Here is a 25,071-nt window from a genome sequence, read left to right as displayed (position 1 = left end):
CTTTCCCTTGTTTGCTTAATAATTTTTCCCTTAAATAGAGCTATAAAAAACATATGGTCTGCTTTACATTTGATTTTTTCAACGTTATGATCTTTAATCTTCAAAAAAAATGACCCAAGATTTTATAGCTTATTAGTATTAGAGCTAGGGTTAATCACAAAATCTTAATATTCAAATGTTCTTTAGAGGTCATCCTATTTTATTTCTTAACATACTAATAATATTAAAGACAGTACTCATCACAATATTTCTTTGGATAAAATTTATTTGGAATTCCAACTTAGAATTGTTTTTAAGAATGAGGACTATGTTTTTTCTTACTCCTGCCATGTATTTTACAAGCAATGCCCTACCCATGTTCCTTCAAATATGCAAAACATCTTGGTAATGGCAACTTCAAATCATTGGTTATATCTCCTACATTTTGAAACAAAGATTCCAGTAGCCTGGGGGATGAAGTAAAGGATAAAAAAAATTTTTAATGGTTTCTCTTTTACTTTATGATCTCAAGAAAGCAAAAGATAAGAATTTTTAATGATGGGGTAAAGACCTTTATGAAGGAAGAACAGAGAAAAAGGAACAAATATTTATTAAGTATTTATTATAATACTATGTGACAGTCATTGTTAAACACTTTACAAATATACCATTTGATTCTCATGACAACTCTTAGTAAATAAGTGCTATTATTATTCCCATTTTACAGTTGACGAAACTAGAGGTAAAAAGAGGTTAAGTGACTTGGCCAGGATTACACAGCTTACTAGTACATGCCTAAAGATAAATTCAAAGTCAGGTTTTACTGACTCTTATTCCTTTATCCACTATACCAACTAGCTGGTTTAATGGAAATAGAGGTAATATTTACTTTCCATTCCCCCTTTCTATTCTGCTCTCCACACATCCTAAGCATCCAACTTCAAATCATCTTTCAAGATGATTCTGTCCTCAGTAATCTCCCTCTCCTTTCAAAACTCATAATACTGAATTAGAACCTTAAAGCTACACTGAAGTGGAATTTGTAGTAGTGATGGGGCAAAGGGAGGGAGAAGAGAGGGAATGCACTAAGAATAGATAAGGAAGAGGAACTTCTGATGTCACTGATCTTGATTAAATACCTTAAAGTAAGGACTTAGACAGAATTTCCTAAAAAATTCTTAAACAGAGTATGAAAAGCAAACAGTCTGTTTTCCTTCTATTTTTTTTTTCAATGTTAATGATCGTTTCAGGTAATGGCCCAAGTTTATACAGCTCATTAATACTGGAGATAGAGCTAATTACAAAATCATAATGTTCAAATATTCCTTAGAGGTCATCCCATTCAATGGGATCTCAGAGACCAAATCATCTTTTCCCACCCACCACTTTCAACTCCCAAAATCCTCCTTCTCTTGTGCTCCCCTTTCTCTTCTTATTGGGCTGCTGCTCTTTGCTCCCAGCTGAACTTTCAGAGACTGTGCCTGGTAGTACCTAATGCCTGTGCTGTCTGTGACTGTGTTTTCTCATCTTCACATTAGCCATTCCTGTCCCAGTCTTATCCTTTTCTCCTTGTTCTGGCAACTGCTCCCCTTAAAGATGAATTTAATGAATTCATCTGAAAAGTTCAAGATCCTTGAGGGCAGGGGCCGTCTCATTTATCTATCTGTATCTCCAGCTCTTACAATAGGAAATGTTACACAGAAGAATTTTTCTTAGTCCTTATGACAGCTTTTCAAAGTGATACTGCCTTTCTCTCAACATTCATCGACTTATCAACTTGCTTCCTAAAATGTGGTTTCCAGCACTGAACAAAGTATTTCAGAAGTTATTTTTACAAGGTTTTTTCACTTCCTAAGTCTTGGACACTATGCTTCTCTTAAAGTACTTGTTAGTTTTCCTGGCTGCTGTATCCTGCTAAGGACTCATAATTGAGCACACAGTTTATTAAAACACCTTGACCTTTTCCAGCTGTCTAGCCAGACATCCCCCATACTGCATTTGTAATTGTGTCCATACAATTCTTAGGTTTATCTTGGCAAGTAGACTCCCAAGTATTTTATTCTGTGTGCAGTTATTTTAAATGGAATTTTTCTTTTTATTTCTTCCTGCTGAGTTTTGTTGGTAGCATATAGCAGGATATTTAAACTTTTTTTGCTTGCAACCCCTTTTTGACGGAGAAATTTTTTATGCAACCCTGGACATTTAGGCATATAAAATAGATATACAAATCAAACATTTACTGATAACAAATCATAAAGAAATTTATTTTAAAACAATTATTTGGGGCAATATAATTTTGCTATTTATTAAAAATGAAAACAAATTTGAATATTAATATGCTTGCTTATTTTTACCAAAAATAATTACATCTAGATGGAATATTTATTACCTTTTACTGTTGCCAAATTTTTCATGACTCCCACATTCAATTACACGATCCCATATGGGGTCACAATCCACAGTTGAAGAAACTTTGGGATATAGAAATGATGATGATTTATATGGGTTTATTTTAATATCCTGCAACTCTGCTAAGGTTGTTAATTGTTTCACTAGGTTTTTAATGAATTCTCTAGGAGATTTTAATACCATCATGTCATCTGCAAAGTGATAGATTTGTTTCCTCTTTGCCTATTTTCATTCTCCTAATTTCTTTTTCTTATCCTATTGCTATAACTAGCATTTCCAATAGCACACTGAATAATAGTGGTGATAATGAACATCCTTGCTTCACCCTGATCTTATTGGGAAGGCTTCAGAGCTTATTCCCATTATTATAGATAATGCTTGCTATTCGTTTTAGATAGATACTACTTATTATTTCAAGAAAAATTTCACTAATTCCTATAATTTCTAGTGTTTTTTTTTTTTAATAGGAATGGGTGTTGCATTCCCCTATTGTATTTCTAAAGTTGATTTATTGAAATCAAGTATGAAATTTGACATTGGTCACTATTAAACTTGATCTTTTTATGATGTGGTTCAATTCTGCAGCCCATCAGAATCTTTATGAAACTTCATTTCTACAGAAAGATGATTTAGCTGCCAATAAAACTAGTTTAAAATAAAATTGAGAAAAATTTAATGAAATAAATTAAAATCCTTTAAGAAACAGATAATGTTAACACTAATTGGACCTGTTTCTGAGTTTGACTCATCCCTGCCTAAAACATCTACATGCAAAATCTCAAAGGGAAACACAGTTTGGGCACAAATTCAATTAGAATTCCTGGAAGAGGTGAAGCAAGAATTTTTTTAAAGTCTTAGTTTTTTTTTTTAATAAGTAAAATGTGACCACTAACCACAACATAGCATTTATACTCTTTCTGTTATTGTTTGTTTGCATTTTTGTTTTTCTCCCCAGATTATTTTTACCTTTTTTCTAAATACGATTTTCCTTGTGTAGGAAGACAATATATATATATATATACATATATACATATATTGCATTTAACATATTTAACATGTATGGAACTATCTGCCATCTAGGGGAGGGAGTGGAGGAAAAAAGGGGAAAAGTTGGAACAGAAGTTTTTACTAGGGTTAATGTTGAAAAATTACCCATGCATATGTTTTGTCAATAAAAAGCTATAATAAAAAAAAGAAAGAAATGTGACCACTAGAAGAAAAAAATGGAAAATAAAAGTTGTAAAAGAAAAAGTTATAAACCAAATCCACAGCTTAGCAGATAAAATTTTATAGAGAAAAAAAAAACTCTCTGAAAATTAGAATGGACTAAAGAGAAGCTATTGACACCTCATGAGATAAGTGATATTTTTAAAAAGTCAAAAATGGGAAAAATATTTTTAAAAAATGTAAGGTATTTCACAGCAAAAATAACTGACCTGGAAAACGGTTTGAGGAAAGATAATTTAAGAATCACCTACCTAAATCACCATCTAAAACCATGACTACAAAGAGAGGTAGACATAAATTTGAACAAATCATAAAAAAAAAATTGCCCAGATCTCTTAAAAATCAAAGGGCAAAGTAGAATCAGAAAGGATTCATTGATAACTTTCAGAAAAGAAAATAACCATATGAAAACTTAGAAATATTACAGCTAAAATTCAGAGTTTCTAAATCAAAGTAAAAATGCTGCATGGAACCAAAAATAAAGAAGTCAAGAGCTAAAGGGCTATAATCCCTACCACATATGATTTAGTTGCTACTGTTATAAAGGAGTAGATAACATGTTATTTCAGGAGTCAAAAGATAAAGGCTTACAACCAAGAATAACTTACCCAGCAATCTGAATATCTAATCCTATGGTCAACCAAGAATAATTTACTGAACTCTCAATATAATCCCATTGGGAGGGTGGGAGGTGGGAGGAGGAGAAGGAACACAGAGATCTTTAATAATTATCCCTGATAAGACAATAACTACATAGAAATTCTGAAGTGAAAACAAAGGAATTAAAAGAAGCCTATTATAAAAAGTAAATATGAGTGAACAATATTAAGGTAATAAACACGGATAAACTGTTTACATTCTCATATGAGAAGATGATAAATATATCCTCTTTGAACTTTTTTTTTTTTTTTTTTTTTTTTTACCATCAGGAGACATAAAAAGTAGTCTAGAGGGCTGTTATGATCTGATGATCTTAAAAAAAAAGACTACAAAGAGAAATGAAAAGGAACATACAAAGTGGGGCAAGGTTTAGGGGAAAGAGAAGGCAGTTAGGAAAAATTACTCTATATAATCAGGGTGCAGTGCATAAGCAGAAGTTCATATAAACAAGGAGAAGGGGTCCAGGTGGGAAGAAACTGATACATGAAAGTAATTTTCATCTGAACTGGACTAAGTAGAGAAAACTTAGAAAGCTGGATATAGAAATATATTTTACTCAACAGGGAGATAAGAAGATAAGGGGTTCCATCACAAACATGAGGGAAATGATAGGAGGGAGAGGAGATTGGGAATAAGGAGAGAGTAGTTTAAAGGAGATAGCAGTCTTAAAGCATACCTTGAAGATTTATAATATTCATAGCAACTTTTTTTATGATAGCAAAGAATTGGAAATTGATGATATTCATCTATTAGGGAATGACTGAACAAGTTATGGCATATTAATGTAATGGAATAATATTATATTTAAAGAAATAAGGAAGAGGATAATTTGAAAGAAAGCTAGAAAACCTATATGAATTCATGAGGGAACTTAGAAAACAATTTATATGACAATAACACTGTTAAAGATGAACAACTTTAAAAAATTTATGAATCAGCATAATGACCAACCACAATCCAAGAAGACTCATGATGATACTATCACTCCTAATAAAGGGGTGAAGAACTCAAGAGTGCAGTGTGAGATTCTTTTACTATAAACAATTTAGAAATTTTCTTGATTATATGTTTGAGAATCAGGAAGAATGGAGGGAAAGTGGATTTTTGCTAATTGAAAAGTATCATTATTAAGTGACTACTATGTGTAAGACACTGGGCTAAGAATTAGAGATACAAAAAAAGGCAAAATTCAGTCCCTGTCTTCAATGAGCTTACAACCTAATATGCAAAACAACATGTAAAAATTAGACAAAGCAAAATCCTGTGTGTTTACACAGGATAAATTAAAAAAAAAAAAAACTAACAAAGGGAAAGCATTGGAATCAAGAGGGCTTAGAAAAAGTTTCCTGTAAGTTGGGACTTAAAAGAAAATCAGTTAAATTAGTAGTAGGGGAAAGGAGGGAGACCATTTAATTAAAAAAAAAAAAAACACCTTTTTTTAAAAGATAGTCTGGAATGTTTATTTTTGCTTTAGGTTTTTGTACTTGGGAAAATAAATCCTTTCATCATGTCACCTGGGATAGTCTTAGACCAGTTTTCTTGTCAATAATGGAAAAGGAGGACTATGTATACAAAAACAGTCAGACTGACTAATGCATTCATAAATTTAATTGCTAGACCTGAAATGAATTATGCTAAATCTTATGTGCATCCTATCTAGTTTAAACACAACTGGTACAATTCAAAGGTATCTGAGGATCCACTTACCCTGTATTGCTACATTTATAAAAAAGAAAACACTACTCTCTTCATCTAATAGAATATAAAACAGTATAAACCTATGTTGGGGTAGAATTCAAGGTATGCAAGTCACAGATTAACACATATCCTTGCTGAATTCGTGATTTTGATATCTGCACTTTATAACTGGGTTAGGTCCTCTGAGCATGAACTTCATCTCTCTTCTGAGAACCTAAAAAAGGAAAGCTATATTACCATTGTCCTTAAATCATAGCTTTCACTTTATAACTGGAAGGTACCTTGGAAATCCACTTTAGGAGATCACCATCATTTTCAGAGGAGGAAACTTTTGTTCTCAGAGAGAAAATTACTTGCCTATGGTCACAAGCTAAAAGCAGAGTTCCGGGTATCTGACTTTTAATTGTATATCCTTCCCAATATACATCATGATATAAATTAGAACTTTGTTTTGCTTAACTATATGTGTTTGTAACGGGTTCTGTTTTTTTCTTTCTCAATTAGGAAAAATGGAGGGAAAGTGGATTTTTGATCACTGAAAAATATTAAGTGACTGTTATGTGAAGTATTGAAGATACAAAAAGGGGGGAGGGAGAGCAAAAGACAGCCCCTATTCTCAACAAGCTTATAATCTAATAGGCAAGGCAACATGCAAAAATATATACAAAGCAAGCCATACACAGGATAAATAAGAAATAACTAACAGAGAGAAGGCACTAGAATCAAGAATCAATTAGAAGCATTTGTTGAACATTCTATATATTTCTCTGCAAAATGAGAAAAAGTAAGGTAGTAATAAAATATAGTACATTTGGTAAATCTTTGATTATGATGTAATGGGATGATCATTAGTGTTTTGTTTGTTTCCCATATAATTGGACAAGCCACTGGACCTATCTAGGTCTCAGTTTCCTGATCCGTAAAATGAGATAGATTAGGCAATCCCTAAGGTCCTTTGCAGCTTTAAGACATAGGACCTTGTTCTGCAGTCGTATCTTTGGGGCTCCTGAGCAGAGAACAATGATGAGTTGGGTGATCAAAATGTAAGACAGTCATGTCCTTGAAATCACCTTGTGAGCTTCTCTCTACTCTCTGCCATACCTGTGTGTTGGATCTTGGTGGGGACACACTACATTTGCTATTCACTGTCTTTTCCCTAACTTCTGGATATTGATTTTCTCATTTCTGCCAAAAATAGGTAGCAGAATACCCTTTTTAATCCTAGGGAGACAAGATTAGACAATTAACCAAGTATTTTTTTAATTAAATTTTTGTACTCTCTTTTGTTTTCTCCTTTTAATACTCTGATAAATGATGTTGAGCCTAAGTGTATTTTAGCTTCATTGAGGGGAAAAAAGCTCTTTTTTCCTCCTTTTCTATACAAGGAGAGATAAAAGAGCAGTAAAAATGGAGGTGTTATCTCCTTGCCATATCTGGTATATAGTTAACTAATGGGGGAGAAAAAAGAAAGAAAACCTTAGCTATGGCTTTAATAACTCATTCCTGCCCTGCTTATGTTTATTTCATTCCACAGCTCAGGCAGTGTAAATATAACATCCTCTTTAACATTTCTAGGGTACTTTCCTGTGTTTGCAAAGAAGCCTCATGACTTTTTTTTTTTTTTATACAACTCCTACATGAACCTTTGAAAAATTAAATGTTAGTCTCTCAGTGTAGTAGAGTAGGAATAGCACTGGATTGGATTTCAGAAGACCAGGATTCATATCCCAGCTTTATCTCTTATGGTTCATTAGCAAGTCACTTAATTAAGACTGAAGATTTGTATTTATATTTATATAAACCAACTATGTGCCAGGCACTCTGCTAAATACTTTTTGTAAATATTAATCTCATTTGATACTCAAAACTCTTCAAGGTAAGTGCTAATATCATCTTTTTAGAATTGAGGAAACAGTGACAAACAGTGGTTAAGTGGTTTGTTCTGAATTATAAGCTAGGAAATATTTGAGTTTGGATTTGAACTCGGAGCTTCCTCATCCCAGACCCAGTGCACTATTCAGTGCACCACCTAGCTTCCTAGATATTATTACTCCTATTTTATAGATGATGAAATTAAGAGAGGTTACATGACTTGTCCTAGAACACATAACTACAAAGTATCTGAGGTAGGATCTGAACTCGGATCTCCCTAACTCCAGTTATTTATATTATTATTATAACACACATATCCCATGGAAAGTATAATATTCTGGCACTAAAACATTTACATTTATTTTTTAAAGGGAGTCACATATTTAAAAAATAAAGTGACTCCCCCCACCCCTTACTGTCTATCTCTTCCTTCACTGTTCCCATATGTATCATAATTAATTGCCTATCTCTTCCCTCTGTTCTGCCTCTATACATCCCAGTAATCACTCAGATGATTTTTCCCCCTCCTCTATTAACTGGGAACTGCAGATACTATTGGAATATTTCAGACAGAAGTTCCTAATGGAAAAGTATTCAAAGATCAATTTCACTGGCTAATGAAGAAGGCGTCCAGTAGACTCGAACATGGTAGCTTCTTAAGCTTCAGTTATGACTTTCATTACTTTTCTTGAAATGCACTAACCAGAAAACTATTGAATTACCCAGTTTTGGATTTCAACATACCAAGAAAACATATTACATTCACTGAAAGCTACTGCATGATTCTTAAGCAATAAGAAAATAAGAGCCAATTTATCCCCTGGGAAATAAAGGTTACAGTATTTTTATGGAAAATTTTTTCTCCTCCTCTTTCTAATTATTAAGTAACTCCCATAAATCAAATTTTTAATATTTTACTTTTTGATCTATTTAATTAAGGATTCAGTGAATAGTATTACATGTGCTATTACATTCCCTCATATTTTTCCCCTTTAAGAAGAGATAGGAACTATTGTATGCCTGTCATCATCAGTTTCTCATAGTGGTTAAATAAGCAATTTTAATTATTTCTTTGTTTTGCAGGTAGAGAAGATAGGGTAGGAAACCACAGTGGGATGGGGAAGGAGATAGAGGTAGACAGAGAGAAGAGATATTCATAAGATTGTGAGCTGACAGGATACTTAGAAATCCCCTCATTTCACAGGGGAGGAAACTGAGGCCATAGGAGGTAAAAGTATCTATCTTGTTTGAGGTAAAATTTCTGGTAGTTCTCATAGATGATATAAATAAAGAAGGTAAAAGATGTCTTTTAATTGCAAAATTATGTTCTGGTCTCATTGATTCCTTCAACAAACATTGCAAAAATGTTTTTGGGAGCAATAAGTACGCATTTAACTAAACTTAATCATTAATTAGATTGAGAAATTACTTAGGTATTGGTTTTTGTGTGGCCTTTTACTTGATACTGAAGAATATTGAAATGTAAAAAAAAATAAATAAAAAAAATAACAATCCCTAACTTCAAAGACTTTTATCTGGGCAGAGGAGATAAAACAGGAATACAAATAATAAGAGAATAAGGTAGAATATGAGAAAGGGAGAGATAAGATAAAGTAGCCAAGAATTGAGAGGAAAGAGAGAGATCTATAGTAGAAAAAAACCTTAATTTGAGAGTCAAGTATCCTGGATTTCTAACCCAAGCTTTCCCTTTCCCAAGTTGGGTAATTTCAGATAAGTCATTTAACATTCTTAGCCCTCAGTTTTCTCTAATATGAAGAGGTTGGACTAGATCATAAAATCACAAATGACCTCTGAGGTCCTTACCAGCTCTTGATCCATACACTAAGAAGTGTATGGAAAATCTTGAATATTGATAATAAGTTGGAAATCAGAAAAGCCAAGTTATTTGCAGATATTTAAGTCCTTGAGTGATAAAATATTTGGAATCATTGACCTGGAGTACTGGAGAACTTCAGTTCAAATACTATGATATTTAACTATCTTTTCTGTCCCTCTCCCCCCCCCCCTTCCCTGTTGGGATTAACGTTTTTTAATTGATAAAATGGGAATATAAACATATATTAGCATGAAGGATTGTTTTTGAAGAAATATTCTCTGTCTACCATAAAGGGATATTAATAACTAATTGACCCATACAAACTGATGGAGAGTAAGAAAATAATAGCAATAATAACTACCACAATTTTTACTTAGATTTGAAAATGCTTTATAAATATCACCTCATTTCATCCTCACAACAGCTCTGTGACAGAGTTTGTAAAATGTAAGTACTCCATAAGTGTTTGTGAAAGTTGAAATTTGGAAAAGAATTTATGAAATAATAAAGAGAATAATAAAGAAAATTCTCTTTTAGAGAATGTGGGAATTAAGATGGGCCTCGAAAGATAGGTAGAGATTGGAAGAACATTTCAAACAAGGACTATCCCACACAGATAAAGGACATAGATAGGGCATCTCATGCATATGGAATTTTGAAAAGATGGACAGCTCAGCTGGTAGAGTGTTGGTATTGGGGAGTTGTGAATAGGTCACAGGATTAATATAATATAAAAAAGTAGACATGCCATTTGATAGAAAAATTTGCTGGGTCCTTCAAAGTATCCCTACATTTCAGTCCTTTTAGATGAAGGAAACCTGAAAACTACCCACTCCAATCTTCCAATCTGCTACCCCAGAAGGAGGAAATTGAAATGACTTTTCCAAGTATAGGATCGAAATAGAATTTAGATTCAGGTTTTTTGATACTATCCCTACTGCTTTGATCCCTAGATTAATATGATAGAACTAAATAATGAGCCAATAAAAAGTTGGAATGGAGATCAAATTTCATGACAGAAAATTAGAATATGTTAAAAATTTCTAATGAAACTAGCAATAAATACTGTTTCTAAAGATAAACTGTCTTGTCTTGGTAAAGAAGATAGACTGAGGATAATGGCTTTTTGGTATGGGGATGGGAGGGAAACTACGGAGTTTGGTAACTGATGAAATGTGGAAGGTGAAGGAGAAGGATTGATCAAAGAAGACTCCAAGGTTTGGGGGAATTTAAGAGAATTGAAAAACAAGATAGAGGGAGTGAGGGTGGGGGGTGGGGAGTGGGGAGAGCAGTACAGAGTTGGGTTTTAGTCACATTGAGTCTGAAGTGCCAGCAGAACAGGAAATTAGAAAATTTTAGCAGAAGCTATTAAGAGAAGAATTCAGGGAAGAGGATGGGAAACAGGATTGGAAACATTGAGAGTCATTAGCTTAGAGGTAATATTTGAAGTCATAAGAACAGATGAACTCTCCCAGGGATATCTTATAGAGGAAAAGTATAGAGTAGTGTGTGGGAAATGACTAGCAGTCTAGTCTGGTTGCAATATAGAATGCTGGGTATGAGACAAGGTTAGAAAGGCAGGTTAGAGCCAGACTGGTCATATCAAGGGAAGTCAGATCCTTGGCTAAAGAATTACACACTCTGTGGGAGTCAATAGTGAGAGACTGAAAGCATTAAGCATAGGAGTGCCTTGCTAAAAGTTACAAGAGTTTCTTGATCTATCTTGATCTAAGTGAGCTAATAGCTAGTATTTATATTCAGTGTTAAATTTTGCTAAACACTTTTTATATGCCAATGAATTGAAATCTTTAGATCAAATAAGCTTGGTTCTAGGGAATTCTGTTTCTTCTCCTGGCCAAGGTCAATTGGTAAATAAGCCTCTAAAATTGAAACTGATTTGCCAGAGGACAAATAACAATATAGAATACTGGAAGGATACTGCACCAAAGTACCAAATAACAGGCTTCCTTCCATAAGGATAGCCACAGAACAGAAAAGCTAAGAACACAGGCTTCTCTAGGTATTGATTCATTCCAAAATCTCTCTGGAGAGCAACAGCCCTGAGAAGGACCCTACCCCCTCTTTCCTCCCCTGAGCTGCCAAGAGCTAGCTCTGTGTCTCACCCTGTCTGAGCAGCCTCCCAGTTGAGGATATTTTTCCCAGCTATGGATTGGTGAGACTTTGTAAACTTTATATACCTTCCATAAATCCAATGGGTTCTTTCTTCCTCTGTATCTATCACATTGTAAAGGTGTCAAAAACCCATTTTCTGGCACAGCCTGGCCCTGTTATGTACAGTTTGTGGAGACCGTGGTGGGTTTACTGGGTGACTAGAGAGCGATAACAACAATATAAAATAATCATTATACATGCCATATGGTTAGGCTGGGCAAGGTTATGCAGTATATCTCATCCAAATAGGAAGAACTCATGCTGGGGCCATGACCCAGGGGGCTCCAGAAGGAAATGATGGTGAGAGGCCATGCTCTGGCTTCCTAACATTCTGAGAGACAGCATGGTTTGGTGGAAAGAGTATTGTACTAGATTTGGAATCCACAGACCTGGCTTTAATTTTTTAAAATATGAAAAGATTATTTTAAAAATATATTGATATTGTAGGATCATAAATTTAAAGCTAGAAGGAGCCTTAAGAGGCTATTAAGAACAACTTCCTCATTTTATAGACAAGGAAACTGAGGCCCAGGAGTTAAATAATTTTTTCTGAGTCATAGTAAGTAACAGGGGCAAGATGTGAACTTAGACCTTCCTGACATCAAGTCCAGTTCCCTAGTAATCAAATCACATTGTGTCTTTACCACCCTTTCTTTTAATATTCCCTTTATTTCCAAATATATCCCCCACCCAATAAACCATCGCTTCTAAGAAATAGAAAACAAGCAAAATATAGTTCAGCAAAAGCAATTACAATGCATTCTATAATCATAGTCCCCCATCCCTGCTAAGAAGGGAAAGGAGTACAGATTTCTCTGGAGATCACTGGAGAGCTTAGAGATGAGTTCCTGAGTTTCTAAGTAAAAAGAACACTGGATTTGGGTATCAGAAGACTACTATCCACATGGCCTTTGGTAAATCACTTAACCTCTATCTAGGACCTCACTTTTTTCATTTATACAATGAAGAGCTTAGAAGGGATGGCTTTTGAGTTCTCTTCTAGCTTTTGGTCCAAAAATTAGGGTCTAAATCTTAGCCCTGATATTTAACTATGTAGTCTCCTTTTTTTTTTTTTTTTAATACCTGAATGACTTTATTTTTAATAGCTTTTTATTTTTCCAAATGCATGCAAAAATAATTTTCAACATTTACCTTTGCAAAACCTTATGTTTCAAAATTTTCTCCTTCCCTCTCTCCTTCCCCATCTCCTAGATAGCAAGCAATCCAATATAGGTTAAACGTGTGCAATTCTACACATATTTCCATATTCATCATGCTGTGCAAGAAAAATTAGATCAACTGGTTTTTCTTGCATACCATGATAATTGTAGAAATATATCTATATATCTATATCTATCTATCTATCTATATATATATGTATACAGAACTGCACATGTTTAACCTACATTGGATTACTTGCCATCTAGGGGAAAGAGGAAAGGAGGGAAAAAATTGGAACACAAGGTTTTGTAAGGTAAATGTTGAAAATTATCTATGCATATGTTTTGAAAATAAAAAGATTTAATAAAAAAAAGAAAAATCAAATCAAAAAGTGAAGAAAAAAGAAAAAAAAAACAAGCAAGCACAAAACAACAAAGGTTAAAAAAACAAAAAACAAACAAACAAAAAAAAAACCTATGCTTTGATCCATATTCTAATTCCATAGCCCTCACACTGTATGAGGATGGCTCTATTACAAATCTATTGGAATTTCTTTGAATTACCTTATTATTGAAAAGAGCCAAGTCTATCACAGTTTATCATCACATAATCTTATTGCTGTGTATAATGTTCTTTTAGTTCTACTCACTTCACTTAGCATCAGTTCACGTAAGTCTTTTCAGGTTTGTTTGTTTTTTTAAATTGGCCTGCTCATTATTTCTTATAAAACAACAAAATTCCATTACATTCACATACTATAACTTATTTATCCATCCTCAACTGATGGGCATCCACTCAGTTTCCAGTTTCTTGATATTACAAAAAAGGGATGCCACAAATATTTTTTGCACATGTTACTACATAATTTGAGCAAATCATCTAAAATTTTTGGACATTATAAAATGAAGAAGTTGTTTTATCCCTTCCTGCTCTCCAAGTGATTATACTGTAAATAGTGGACAAGTCATTTTACTCAATATGCCTCCACTTTCCTCATTTTTTACTAAACAAGGATAATAACACCTGCTCTATTTAACTAGATTTGTCATGAAAGAAGTGGTTTGTAAACTCTAATTTATCACATAAATGTAAGTTAATATGTTTATTCTGAATATGAGAGCTTAGCTTCAACATTCAATTTGGCATGAAAGGATAGTTTGAAGCACACAAAGGGAATAGTTTCACCTTCTTTTGGGCAGGAAATGCTTTTTTTGAAAGACAATATCTATCAATGACATGGACCAGAAATTGAAAAGAACTAATTCCAATGAGTTGAAATGACATACACAGGAATAGGATTCAGTCCTGGGACATCCTCCTGCCAGAAATTAATAACTCTTGTTTATTAAATTTCTAACCAGAGTTTATTCTGAAAAAATTTTTAAAGTATTGCTAATTCTCCATAGTAATGAAGATCCTTCAGATTCTATATAGGTATTCAAGATAACAGTCCATTTATATATGCAGGACAGCCCTTATTCTATATCACAGAAAATATAAAACAAACAAACATATATAATATTTACAGGAACCTATAAACAGTAGAGAAAAAAATACATAAAGGGCTTTATCAATGTCACTTTTAAAATGTGGGATCCAGAATTGAACAAAATGATCCAAATGTGGTCTAACTCCCAGCTTTTTAAAGAGTACATTGAAACCCCACATGAATGTGGTGATTATGAAATTATAATTAACAGTAAATGTTTGATCTGTATATCTATTTTACATACCTATATTTTCCTAGGTCATATAAAAATTTCTCAGGCAAAAAGGGGTCATGAGTGGAAAAAAATTAAGAAGCCCTGGTCTGAGTACAAGCTGCCTCATTTGTTTATAAAATGGCAGCAATAAAAAAAAAAAAAAAAAAAAAAACCAAAAAACCCAACCTCATACCAGACTGTAGTAGGGAAAATGCTTTGAAAATAGTAATAGGCTGCAACAATATGACCTCTTCTAATAATGGGTATATATATTCCTCATACTACTTTGGGAGAGTGGAAAAGTTACATTCTGTTACTTTTCATCTTTTCATACCATGCTCTGGCTCTTCCCCTTTTCCAAAAGTTCGTGGGAAAACTCTAAGTTAAGTTAAAGTCAAGGAAAGCTACCCCTGAGGTCTACTTATCTCCCCTATGGGGATACTTTTTTTTTTTTACTCCTTTCAGTCTTTCAACACCTCTGAGAAACACCACCTCCTTCATCCTATTTCCCTTCATTAATAAAACCAAGGAACACTTAAAAAGAGTGATTTATTTAATTTTATGAATGTATTTGTCTTTTTTTAAACAGGCAAAAGTCCTAATGATATGGTACTGGATTAGGTTAAGAGTACTATGGGATTTATATGCTGGTATTTCTACTTTACTAGAATCAGAACTATCAAAAGTTAAAACTAATACTAATTTTGTGATTGTCTTTGTTTCCTTCTAAATCATTACCCTGATTCCCTCACCAGTTCTCTTTCATGGTTATGCTTGAGATAAAACACAACTCTTCTTGGTCTTTCAACCCAAATATGATGTACCTTGGTATCAGTCAACATGGTGAGAAACCAAGATCCTAGTCACAAGTGGCTAGTCATATACTTCTGTGTGCTTGCTTTAGTCTTTCCTAAAACTTTAGCCTTACTGTCCTGGAATTTTTGAATGGATTGGTACTGGTCACAGAAAGAAGAGGATAAGAAAATTGGCCCAGATATAGAGGCAGGTCTCTCAGACAACCTAGTGATCTCCCAACATGAAGCCATGAAGATGGGAATAAAACAACCAACTTTTAAACTATGGGACTTAATTTCTATGCTCAGAGGAGGCCAAATAATATCCCATTTGGCACAACTATGGTCCCCTGTTTCTTAACTGTTTCAAAATACATTATTCATATCTCCAAGTAACTAATCCCCAATACAAACCAAATTGTTTTAAATAATTTGTATATTTTTTGCTTAAAATCCCCCTGCTTCCGTCTCTTAAAAAAAAAAAAAAACACAAAAAAAAACCCTTAGTGTATATATGTGTGTGTGTGTGTGTGTGTGTGTGTGTGTGTGTGTATAGCCTTATACATTATAACTTCGCCTCACCTCATTATTGAGTTTCAGCTGATTCTGTTCTTTAACAGATGTCATGTCTATCCATGGGCTGTGGGCTAGCTAGCATAGATGGATAGAGCAGCATTATATTACTCACTATATTATAATGCCTCTGGAATATCCAGCTGAAGTTGTTAAATGAGCTATTTGTTATAAATTACCCTGTCACCAGGCTTTCCTTTCAAGTCTCTACAATATGTGCTAAAATTCTTCTGGAAAGAATTTTGTATTTCAAAATCTGGAGAAAAAAATAAAGAGTTTGAGCCTTGTTGCTGATGCTGTTGTTGTTCAGTCATTTCAGTGGTATCTGACTCTTTGTGACCTTATTTTGGGATTTTCTTGGCAAAAATACAGGTGTAGTTTACTAATTCTTTCTCTGGCTTGTTTTGTAATTGAGGAACTGAGGCAAACAGGGTTCAAGTGACTTGCCCAGGATCACACAGCTAGTAAGTGAGGCCTAATTTGAACTCATTCCAGATGAGTTTTCTGTAGAAAAGTATAATTGTACATAAGTACGAGTAGGGAGGAACTCAACAGTTATATTCATAATAATATGTTTCATAGAATGTTAGAAATGAAAGGAGATTTAAAATCCCTATTAAATCTCTCCTCCACAAATTGCCAATTCCACTTTCCTCCTGCATAGGTGTAATTGTGCATGTTAGGACTTATTAACCTTTTTTCTTTTCTTTTAAACCTGGGAGAAGACAGGAGAGGACAGGAGAGGAAAAGAGAGGACAGGACAGGAGAGGAGATTGAGATTGAGATTCCCCTTTGGCAATCTAGTAAAATTTATGGATCTCTTTCTAGATTAATATCTTGAAATTCACAAAATAGAATATATACATGATTATAAAGCAAACAATTTATACTGAAATATAGTTTTAAAGTATTAAAAAATAAAATCTTAGGTTCCCAGATTAAGAATCCCTGGTCTAATTAATAAAAGCCAACTTTATTAGTATAGCAAGCAAGTCTTGTAGATTAGAATTCCTGAAGGCTATATATTGATTTTAGTTTTAAAATGTAATCTTGTTTTATTGTATTTTAATTATTTTATGTTTTAATCTGATTCTATCCTACTCTGGAGTGTTGCCAGCTTCTGTTCTAAAATCTGGCCCCAATCTTTTCCCCCTCATACATTCTTTGCTATAGCCAAACCCGAGTTCTAACCATCATCCCAAGATGCTCCACACTTTTCCAACTCTATAATTTTGCTCATGCTGCTTTCTGCAATGTTTCCTCCTCATCCCCAAATTTCACCTCTTAATCCCAACTAAATTTTTCTCATTTGAATTCACAGCACTTTACAAGCTGACCAAAAAAAAATCTCAACATACTATTTATACTGTCACCTAAAAGATGGGAGAGACCTTAGAAATCATGTAGTTCAAAACTCTAACTTTATAGCTGAGGAAGAGGAAGCTGAGAAGCAAAGACATGGAGTCACCTATCTAAGGTTCCAAGATTTATTAAGCAAAATTGGAACCATAGAACAATAGTTCTTTGAAGTGTACCACACTGCCTCTCTACCAGCTATTTACATACATACACCATGCTAGCTTGTTTTTTTTTCCTTTCTTTTTTTGTAAGGTAGGAGGTTGTTTTTAAAAGCAAGATAGAGATTATTTTTAATTACAACATATGAATAATGAAATTTATAATCTCAAAGACAGCAACAGCAAACTCCCTGGTGTATTGATACTGTTGTTCTTTTCCCAGATATTGAGTTAATGAGTTCCAAAGAAGTATTTTATAAATGGTTTCCACTGACCAGGATTTCGGTTAAAGTTTATTCATCTTTTGACAATAATAAGTACATGCACTAAAGCATTTTTCTTAATAATAATAACTAGCATTTATAGTTGCTTTTTAAAATATCATATTTTATCCTCATAACAATCTTTGGAGGTAGATGGTATTTTTCTTTTCTTTTCTTTTCTTAGACAATTGGGGTTAAGTGACTTGCCCAAGAATATAAAGCTAGGAAGTGTTAAATGTCTGAAACTGGCTTTGAATTCAGGTCCTCCTGAATTCAGGACCAATACTCTATCCACTGTGCCATCTTGATGCTATTATTCTTCCCAATTTATAGATAAGAAAACTGAGGTAGACAGCAGTTAAGTGACTTGCTTAGTATCACTCTGAGGCTAGATTTTAAACTCAAGTTTTCCTGACTCTAGGACCAGCATTCTATCCACTGCATTACCTAATTGCCCTCTAATAGAAGAGAAGATGAAATACCATCTTTAGGGCTTTTGTAAATTCTTCTCTTAATTCACCCTGCTTTTTCTTATATCTTGGTACTTTTATGAAAAATTCCCAAGGCCTGTAATAGGCTCATTCCTTATTAACAAATCTTATTAGTGATATTTTTTCATTGCTGAAAGGCATAGCTAAAATGCTAACTCCTCCAGGAAGTCATTTCTCATCTTCCTAGCTATACAAGCAATTTCTCCTTCAAGTTTCTCTGGTCACTCTATTTGACCTATATCACTTTTTTTTTTTTTTAACTCAGCAGTTCTCAGGGTATGTGTGACTGTGAATTCTATATAAGAGTCCCTGAGACCTTTTTAGGGGCCCTAGAAGTCAAAATTATTTTCATAATAATACCAAGATATTATAAATATTTTTTCTCTCTTTTCCACCTATATATCTATATGATTATATCATCCAACCAGAATAACGTATCTCACTGCTTTCTCTTTTTTGCCTATATATCTATATGATCATATCCTTCAACCAGAACAATATCTCTCAACAGATTACATAAAAGAAGATATAAGAATTCAGCTGTTATCTTTTAAGCCAGAGATTTAAAGAAATGTGCAAAAACACATAAAACAATGCAACTCTTCTCAGTAAATTTCTGTTTTGTCGAAATCATTATTTTTCATAAAAATGTGCTGTTAAATATATTATAAATTAACAAATATATTAAAGTTTTAATTTTTATAATATGTAATATAATAAATAATATTTTTATATATGACCCATATAAAGAAAAGCTCCTTAGAGTAAGAGTATAAAAAGGTCTTAAGGCCAAAAAGTTTTAGAACTACAGTTCTCATTCAGAATTGAAGACAAGACGATGAAAGGTTAGTGTAATAACAAGATGATTCCTTTTTGAAAGTATGAGCCTCCCTCTGAGTCAAAAAGGCTAAGATAATTGTCTGGGCTGAAAACTGGTTATGTAAGTTGGACCCCTTTATATGAATGGAAGTCATTAGGGTGATAGTTCCTCTGTCAGTACAGTGATTATATCCATATCTCTTTTGGGATTCTTTTCCATATCTATATTGTGGATCCATTTAATTTTACATGTTTTCTTGTTCTTTTAAAATCTCCAATTTTTTTTTGGGGGGGGGATGGATGGTGGTAATGAGGCAAGGACTATGTTCTTAGCTGTCCTGTTATATCCTTTTTTACTATAAGACCAGTCCATTTATTCCAGTCATAATGAAATCTTTGATACCATTTCTACTATGTAAATCAACACTTGTAATACACCACAGTAATAATATATACTATAAAAAACAGCCTAGTTACACTTATTATTCATCCTTTCTTTGTTTTTAGGTCATCCACAAGAGTGATTCTTCTAAAATTATGGTATCCCATGATTGGTGCCAGAGAGCATCACTAAAACAACACCAGTTTAACGCAATCTTATTTGCTCTCTCAACAATCCTATGACATTTTTCATGATAGAAAGGGTGAGAAATAAAGTGGGTCAATTGGGTTATGAATGGCTATATATATATATATATATATATTTCAGAGAAATATGGAAAGACTTATGGGAACTGATGCAAAATAAATTAAGTAGAGCCTGGAAAGCAATATTTAGGATAATTACAAAAATGTAAAAACATAGGACCAACAACCACAAAAACAAACAAATAAACCAGAAAATGTATGTTTTAATTAAATAAAGATTAAGTTTGGCTTCAAAGAGAGAACATGAGAAGACACCTCCTTTGCAGAAGTTCTAGGGCTCATGAGCATGAAACATAACATATGATATTAGAATCTGTGAGTTTTCTTGGGAATTTTTTTGGACATGATTTGCTTTTGCTGATTTTTTTCCTTTTAAAATCTACATTTTTTGTTATAGGGGAAGATTCTTTGAGAAGAGGGAAGATAAGATAACAGGAGAAAAATCTAGGGGATGGAGAAACAAAACATCAATAAAAATTTATTACTTAAAAGTGACAACATCTCTGGGAGACATCACAAGTATTATCACTCCCATTTTATTTAGAGGGAGTAATGAAATGACTTATTTAAGGCCATATAACAATGACTCATACCCACAACTACTGAGTCCTAGAATAGTGCTCTTTCCAGTCTAAACCCAACTGTATTAGGTACACAATCATTGTTTCTCTGTATAACTCGTATCTAGAAATTAAAAGAGAACCTTTGAAAGATACTAGTCTTATATCCAAACCCAATAAAAACCCATTAAAAAGAATAAAAGCAGCTACCATTTTAAGGTTTGCAAAGGGTTTTGCATATATTACCTCATCTACTATCTTCACAACAGCCTTGTGAGATAGGTACTTTTATTAATTCCATTTTGCAGGTAGTGAAACTGAAGCTAAAAAGATGTTAAGTGACTTGACAAGGCCATGCAGCTAGGAAGTACTGAGATATTATTTAAACTTGGGGTCTTCATGACTACAAGGGTAATTCTCCACCTTTTCCATCACAACACCAGCTGCAGCATTTTGTTTGAACAGCTTCCATTAGGCAGCTTTTCATTTAAGAAGACCCAGTTGCCATTGTATCCATTATCACAGACCTCCCAAATATCTCCCCTTGGTTTGCCTTTGACTCCATAGCTACAGCCTTGAGCTACAGTGTGCTCTGCTTGTGTTTAATGGTGTTTGGCTTGGCTTGGTCTCTCCCATGATAAAATGATGAGTTTACTGAAAATGGTCCTTTTAGGATCTCTGGATTAGGGAGGTAAAGCCTAATTTGATTGAAAAATAACTTCACTCCAGGTCACTGGAAGGCCTTTTACTCATAATTTCAGCTCCAGCTGGGTTTGGCCGAGAGCCTTTGCAGACTCTACTTGGTCTTTAGGATTCAAGTGGTCAGTAATTACCAACAATGCCACATGGAGGACTGAGTGAGCTTTCCACAGTACTTTTCCAAAATAAGATGGTAGTAATGTTAAAAACCAAGAAGCCTTAGACTATTCTATGTGACAAAGCGAAATTAGGAGTTGGCATTTCTCCAGATCTGGGGCTTGAATGATCCCTTGTGTCTGTCAACACCAATCAGACCAGAAAAAGTCTCCTCACCCTGATACTAAATCTGAAGTTAATTCACTTTGTTGGGTGTAGTCTTAGTGTGACACAGAAGAAAAAAAATTAAGCCTGGGGCCAGAACATCTGGGTTGAAGTCTCAGTTTTGTTCTTATTAGCTATACAATCATAGGTAAGCCACTTGACCTCTCTTCAGCCTCAGTTTCCTCAAATAATTATATATTACCATGTAGCAATGATATTGTTGTGAGAAAAAAAAAAAACATTTTGTAAATGATAAAGTGCTACAGACATTTTTATTTGGATAATTTCCCTAATCTAAAGCACAGATGGCTTCCTGAAGAATCAGAAGTAAAAAGCAGCAACAGCAAATATCTCGCTTAAGTCACTGGCAATGCATTTACTCATTCATTTTCTGCTGTGGGTTTGCTCTGATTTTTATACATTCAAATGTCAACAAATTAATTCAACAAACATTTAACAGGGTCCATCTGTATAACAAGGTTCTATTCTGAATGCTGTAGAAGGATATAAAAATGAATAAGACCAAGTACCTTCATTTAGGATAGATTGAAAAGATAGCAGAATCAGATAGATTAATTGCATCGATTCCAAGCTGACTGAATGACTGGACCTCAAAGCAAAATCATGAACTGTCACACTGTAATCATGGAGCTATGAAACTTAAATGGCGGGAGGGTTGCAAGGAAAATTTGACAACAGTAAAAGGTATCAAATGTTCTGTCAAGATTTAATTCTTTAAAAAAAAAGATTTAATTATTTATTAATTAATTTATTTAATTATTTAAAAATAAATAAGCATTAGTACGCAAATTTACCTTCGTTTTTAATACATGATAAAATTACATGTATGCCAAAAATTGTTTTAAAATAAATTTCTTTATGATTTATTATCAATAAATGTTTGATCTATATAGCTTTTATATACCTACTTACGTGGGGTTGTGTAAAAATTTCTCACATGAAAAAGGATCCCAAGTAGAAAAAGTTTAAAAAGCCTGCTCTAAAGGACTATCTCTAGGCTGAATTCTTAATGATTCAGAAGAAGGCATACCAATCTATTTACCAAACATGCAAATGATGCAAGATTCAAGGTATAGCTAACATTCTGGATGAGGATCTTGTAAAATATACCTTGTACCCTTAGTAAGGGTACATCTACTACACCTGATTTAAGAAATCCTGTTAAAGGTACAAGGTACATATGACTTAGATAATAGTTCATGTGAAAAATACTTGGGACTTTTATTGTACTGAAAATTCAAAGTGAAAAGTATGACATGGCAGTCACAAAAATTAATGTTGGTCAGTTAATAAGCATTTTTAAAGCATCTACTTTGTGCCAGGCAATATAATTTTGGGCTGTTAAAGAATGCCAAGGTGGATAAGTAAGTAAGGTGATGATCTCACTGAATCTTTGTTCTGGTCAAACCCTATATTGAATATTGTGTCCAAGTGTGAGCATCACATTTTAGAAGGGGCAAGAGCATCACATTTTAGAAGGGGCAATGACACTGAAACATGTCCAGAGTCAAAAGAGAACATGCCATACTAGAACTAGTTGAAGAACCTGAGATTGTTGAGACTAGATAAGGAAGACTTTGGCAAGAAATGATAAAAATACATTTTAATATTTGAGGGATGATCATGCAGGATGACTGAACTTGTCCTGTTTAGCTCTAGAGAGTAAAGACCCTAAGTTTTAGGAAAACAGATTATCAAAAGTAGAATGGGGCTGCTTTAGGAAATAATGTGTTTCCCAATCCCTGGGAGGTCTTCAAATGGAAGATAAATGACCATCTAGCTTAGTTTAAATGTTCGTTATTATATGAGTTGTACTTTTTATAAAATTATCCGTATTGCTTTATCTTTTAATTATTTGTATTAACTCCCTCCCCCCACCCCCAGTACTTCAGTACTACTAACATTAGCATTGTTATAAATAAGAGTATTTTAGAAGCAGGATGTCTCCAAGAAAAAGTCTGGGACTTTGTTACTAAGGGATCTAGTACAAGTAGCACCAATATTATGTAGATTGGATTGATTTTTCTTTAAGGGGATAGGGAAGTCATTAGGATTATCATTGGTTTAGCCCTCTGGCTATCAAAAGTATAAAAGGTCCAGCCTATGGAGAGTTAGTGTGGGACATTTTAGCAGAACTATACTGTCCTAAAAGAACACGTTTTTGATCTAAGGGGTTGAATGATTTGATAAATTCTGAAGAAGAATGAAGTAGCACTTTACGCATTAGTATTCTTTTTAGCCAAGATTGTGTCCTTGTAAATCTCATTATTAGTTAAAAAAAAATTTCTTATTGAATTTTATGGTCTATGAATATCTCCCTGCATTTTAAGCTTGAACCTGGATCTCCGTACTGGCCTAAGATAGGTCCACAGTGATCTAATATACTCTCCTTATAGAACTACCTATCCAATTTATTAAATAATGCTACTATTCATAACCATAATTTAAGAGCTGTTCCTTAATCTTATTCTGCAGTCTCCTGATCCATACAATGAAGGAGGTTCTACATCTCCTACCTGGATATTACTCTCTCATTTTTTCTCTACCTTTAAAAATCCTCCACGTTCAAGGCCAACTCAGGAGTCATCTCTCTCACTAAAACATTCCATGATAGAAGCAATTCTTCCTTCATCATGCCCAACATAGTACTTTGGTGCTCATTTACTTTATCCCACACTTTGTATTACACATAATATGTAATGTTCTGTTGTATCTTATAATGTTATATTAAATATGCATATACATATACATAGTATTTTGAATGTTAGAATTTGGTACTTAATTCAACTGCTTTACAAATAAGGTAACATTCACCTAAGGTCATACACAGTTAATTAGTAACAGAATTTATGACTAGGTTTTGCAAGTCTTCTGTTGTTTTTTGACTCTACTCCACTACAGTAGTCTTTCCTTTTACATGTGCTACATTCTACATACAGTCTATAAGCTTCATAAGGGCAAGGACAATTGTTCATTGATACTTCTACACTATGGCCTTATAGTTTGATAATCATGGTGCCCAGCACTGTAGCTTACACACAGTAGGTCAGTAATCAAAGTCTGCTAAATTCAGGAGGATCAGGAATGACAATCATTCAAAGGAAAAAAAAAGGATAAAAAGATCTTAGATTCTATGGCAACATTGGAAAAGTGGGAACTTAGTTGGAACAGCTCAGGAAAAAGAACTAAATCTAAAGTCACTTCCTCCCCCTCCCCCCCAATTGCTTGAATCATTTTTGAAATACTGCTATTGCAAGGGCTGCATGATGCCATTCTCTCCTGTGTTTCCCAGGGAAGCCTGTTACTCTGGCAACTAGCTTCTAAGTGTAATTGCTGCATTCTTATCTCATGTTAAAAATTTTAGCTGAGAGCCTAAAGCAGCTCAGATTCCCCATACTTAACCTCAGCAAACAAATCCAGTCACCATGAATGTCACCTAGAATGCCCTAGCATGAATGCCCATTTGCTTTGATTGTTGCATGCAAAAACAACGGGCTAGAGTTTGTACCCATACCCTGGCTGGGCCTCCCATCTCCTTAGACCTGGTTAAGATCATACTTGAAATAACTGAGCATCTAACCAGATGCCTGTGGGTTTCGGTGTGCCTTCTATGTGCCTATGTACCTATGTATCTCTCAGCCAATGGT

The 25,071-nt window shown here is 33.8% G+C and overlaps 1 protein-coding gene across 2 annotated transcripts in view; it reads right to left on the bottom strand.

The window, feature by feature from the left end:
• CLMN (calmin) overlaps nucleotides 1-25,071 on the bottom strand; it is a 158,976-nt gene that overhangs the window by 58,525 nt on the left and 75,380 nt on the right. The gene's annotated exons all lie outside the window — the stretch shown is intronic.

This window comes from Antechinus flavipes, chromosome 2 (genome assembly GCF_016432865.1).
Source record: "Antechinus flavipes isolate AdamAnt ecotype Samford, QLD, Australia chromosome 2, AdamAnt_v2, whole genome shotgun sequence".
Taxonomy (NCBI): domain Eukaryota; kingdom Metazoa; phylum Chordata; class Mammalia; order Dasyuromorphia; family Dasyuridae; genus Antechinus; species Antechinus flavipes.
The sequence above is the reverse complement of the archived record's forward strand: the minus strand, read 5'-3'. Positions and strand labels throughout refer to the sequence as shown.